This window comes from Nannospalax galili, unplaced genomic scaffold (genome assembly GCF_000622305.1).
Source record: "Nannospalax galili isolate Female #2095 unplaced genomic scaffold, S.galili_v1.0 scaffold1631, whole genome shotgun sequence".
Lineage (NCBI taxonomy): Eukaryota > Metazoa > Chordata > Mammalia > Rodentia > Spalacidae > Nannospalax > Nannospalax galili.
Window position 1 is genome coordinate 702,164 of NW_008329035.1, and position 4,418 is coordinate 706,581.

Genomic DNA, 4,418 nt, shown 5'->3' on the forward strand with positions numbered 1-4,418 from the left:
CATGGAAACCTCTAGATCCTCCAAGTGGTTGGCATTAGCTTAGGAAGGGTGGGAGCCCAAGAGACCGGAAGAATAGATGTTGGGGGACGCATGAGTCCTCGATATTTTGAGGATCTCTAGGATCCTTTTGCTGTGGCATCAGGTGTTCATTTGCAAACAACATCCCTTTGATTTTAAGTTTTTGAAGATTGTGCTTAGACGTCCCTTTGAGGGCCTTGTTTAAGTGTGCATACAAGGCAATACAGCCAGTTTAGAAAACAAAAATTAAAAAGCCCAGCTTGTAATGACATACAGAAACTGATACTTATATGGCACCATTAAGTGCACTCTTTTTAAACCACTAATTCTTACTCGGCAGAAAGTGGTCCTTATGTCAAAGTCCTTAAGAGGCCTAACAGCTTGTATAACCAGCAAGGCTCATGGTTAGTTAGCAGCTTTCAGGACATAGATTCCCAGTGATAAAAGAATTCTGAAGGCCATGATCCATAAACTCTCCATAGAAACATATGGAACTGCTTAAGGAGGCTGTTGTTTTGAAAACAAGTATCTGCAGCCAGCGTCTCCACTGAGTGCTATTTATCGAATGGTTGGAGAAGGGCAGGACCCCATGAATCCTGTAGGACTGCTTGCCAGCAATCCCAAACTTTGTTCAGATAGTACTCTAAGCTTCCTAGCACCCTAGGCAGGATGCAACAAGTCTACACACTTGTATCTGTTCCACCCAAGGCAATAGGGCCACTCAGGCAGCTGCCTGACTTGAGAGACTCTTCTAGGATCTTCAAAGGCTCCAATTCTCTCACTTCTTACTCTCAGAACTTCCTGATCACTGAGATTCTCTTTTGACTTCAGCAATTAATCCAAAACTCCAAATGTGTGATGGGTAACTCCAAACCAGCCTCTAACTACTGACCTGTCAGTTGTCAACCTGTCAGCCACACGTTTCTGCTTCTATTCCAGGACTGAGCTTAGTAAGTGTTCATACATTGTTGTTGCATTAATAAAATTTAACTGTTAATTCAGATTATAAGTGAATGAGTTGACTAGGTCCTGGCCACTCTGATCTGAGCTGGTGGCATGGCCATGACTAGATTGGGTCTGATGCTTCTGGGAAGCTGGTGCTCCAAACGCTCTCTGATGGCAGGTTATGTGGCCACCAAGTTGCAAGCAATGGATGCACACTGGCCTATTGACCATCACATGCCAAATCTTGGACAAAGCCAGAAAGCATGGCTTTTGAGTGCAGTTTAAAGATTAAGAATTTCCTGGGGCTGGAGAGTCGGCTCAGCGGTTAAAAGCACTGACTGCTCTTGCAGAGGACCCAGGCTCAATTCCCAGCATCCACATGGTGGCTACGAGCCATCCTTAACTCCAGTTCCAGGGGAATTCGAAGCCCTCTTCTGACCTCTGCAGCACTGCACGACACGGGTGCAGTCACATGCATGCAAGCAATACACTCATACACATAAAACAAAAATAATGAATAAAATATTTTTAAAAAAATAAATAAAGGTTAAGAATTTCCTTGTACTTTGTCCTTGCCCCAGAACAACTTAAAATTGTCTTTCTCTTTCTAAAACTGAGAAGTTTTCTTTTTCTTGTTATCAAAGTGTTATTCAATATTTTCTGTTTTAGTAAAAGGGCAGACTAGGACAAATCCTGTTATAAAAACTTAGAAATGCTTAACTGAATACGAATTTTAAATGTTTCATAGTTGGGTTTTTTATTTTAACTTAAAAAAATTATTGAGTGTTTCATACATGGATATAGGTGTCTTGATCAAATCTACGTCCACTCCCTCCCATCCAACTCCTTCTATATCTCCCCATCACTTTTTCCTGAACAACTTGGCATAATCTTTGTTTTCTTTTTCTTTTTCTTTTCTTTGTCTTTGATTTTTTTTAATATGGGGCTTTTTGCTACTCTTAACATTCTCCTTCTGAAGAGGTAACCCTAAAATCTTCGGGATTAGATAATAGCTCCCAAACACTTTTGACATTTTTGCCCTTTGAAATAGAGTATTTTGCTAAGAGGCCAAGGACATTTTGATTTTTAGCCAAGAAACTGGCTACTTTTTGGGGGGGTCTTTTTACCCTAACTGCCAAGCCAATTCCTACCTCCTATTCTTATCACACCATCCTCTGAAAAGGTTACCCAAATTGCCAATAGGGAATCGGGCCACAGACCGCTCTGGCTTCTTCCATGCTGATCAGGGATGCAGGGCAAAGCAATTGGGGTACCCCTTCAGTAGGTCTATCTAAAAGACCCCCAAATTGCATAACTTTTAACTTCAGGGAGAAAAGAAAATCTTTGACTGGTGTCGAGGAGATGTGAAAGAGAAGCAAAGGTAAGAGTAGTTAGCATTACAAGCTCTAGACAGGGAACCAGAAAAAAGTCAAAGCTGAGCAATTTTCAAATGTTCATATCAGAGTCCAGTGGAATTTCTTGATGAGAGCTTTCAAAAACATCCCTCTATTGGGTTCCTCCTCATTTTTCTTTTGTCTGCCAAGGCTGGACTCGTGAGTGATAGACTCAGGATTTGTTTTCAGGCACTTTGATAGCTGTTGGAGTGGCAAGAATCAGTGTCAATTCCCTCCCAAAGGCTTCTAGATAGGGGAAGAAAATAAATTTAGCCATCATTTTAGAAGAATAATGGGTTGTCTCCCTTAGCTACAGTGGGCGCTACAGTATTGCAGACCAAGATTTGAAGTCTTGCATCTGAGCAGCGCTTTGTGATTAGAAACAAAATCATCAATGAGAAATAATTGTTTAACATTAAAATTTTATATGGACTTAAGTCTAATATCTGGAATGTGTAATCCCTTGAACTCTTAAAGAAGTATACCGATCACTTTAATCTTTGGTTATATGTTCCTTTTGGGTGTTTAAGACCATACATTTGGCCCAAATAAACCAATTTATTTTTACTCTAAAGATCGTTTGAGGATCTGTTCCTCAGGGGTCACATGGGCTTGGGGGGAGCCCCTGGCTCCTTTCTTTTACCAGTTCCACCTATGTGAAGATCAGTCAATGGTCCTGCTTGACCATAGCTGGTTTCAGTTGGAAGCATGGAGGAAGTGTTTCCTCTGTGTTGACCCTCCTCTTTGTAGACTGGACACTGGTTCAAGTCCATCTGGTGGGGTCTCCATAGCCTCTCTGAACAGAAGGACAGGTGACTCACCACAGTTACAGGACATTTTGAGAGATTCTCCATAGTCCCCTGGAACTTAGTCGACCTTGGAGGGCAAGGAACAAAAACTGTCCTTTAAGTCCCTCTGACAAGATTAATAGAGGCCTCAAAGTATGGCTGTTAAACATCCAATAAGGTTACTTCCACCAGTCTGGTACTTTTAATTAACCTACAGTTAGGTTTGTTCATTCTATCCTACTGAATAATTTCACAACTTGTATTACATAGGACTGTCAGAGGACAGACAGACCATGGAAGACACCATTTCCCAAGCTTGGTTGCACCTGCTTGCTTAGGGTCACAATTAAATGCTATGTAGATAGGACCATGTTAGCTGCCATGTGGGTGCTGGGATTCGAACCCGGGTCTTCTGCAAGAACAACCAGTGGTCTTAACCACTGAGCCATCTCTCTAGCCCCCATTTAAAGTAGTTTTATTGCTTTAGTACACATGACAAATTTATGCCAGTAGAGCAGAGGCTGTGGATGACTCATATTTCCAATTGGGTGGGAGGATCCGCTAAGTCTTGTAATAACAAGCCAGCCAGTGAATTCTGCTCTCTATCAGAATCAGGTGGAATTTAGCATCCTTATCCTTTCTGTTCCTCTCAAGATGCTTATGAACAGCATAAGCTTTCTTAATTAGATGGTAGAGGTCCTCAGGAAGATCAGGAGCCAGTCCTTTGGATTTAAGGATTCTCAAATTTTTATTGCCAGTCGCAAAACGGACTCGCACAACACCATGGGAGTCCCTCAGGATCACACTGATCTAGGATGGACTCAGGCCTTTCTTGGCCAACTTGTAAATCTGTTCCTTCACATCGTCAGGCATCAGCTTCAGCTAGGTGGGGATGCTGCAGTGGTAGGACAGAGCCTGCTGCGACAGGCCCTTCCTGGGAGGGTGCATGTGACCCATGATGGCGACAGTCTGGCGGCAAAAAGACAGTCTGGTACTTTTAATTACCATGTGCTATGTAGATAAAGCTTGGGCAAAAACCAAATGTTCTCAGATAAACCTTGACTAGATATATATTTTGTTCCTTAAACTAGTTGACTAAACCATGATCTTAGAAATTTTAAGATTATGTTTATATTATTTTTGTCTCATCTTTTATATATCATAACAAACCTATGCAGACCTTCATCACTTGCTTAAGCTTTCTGATTTTTTCTATTTTGGAAAATATCTCTACTCCCATATCTTTTAAACATCTTTTACATTCTCATTTTCA

At 41.4% G+C, this 4,418-nt stretch overlaps 1 pseudogene; it reads right to left on the reverse strand.

The window, feature by feature from the left end:
- Positions 1-3,646: 3,646 nt before the first annotated feature.
- On the reverse strand, positions 3,647-4,102 carry LOC103731837 (annotated as a pseudogene).
- Positions 4,103-4,418: the final 316 nt, after the last annotated feature.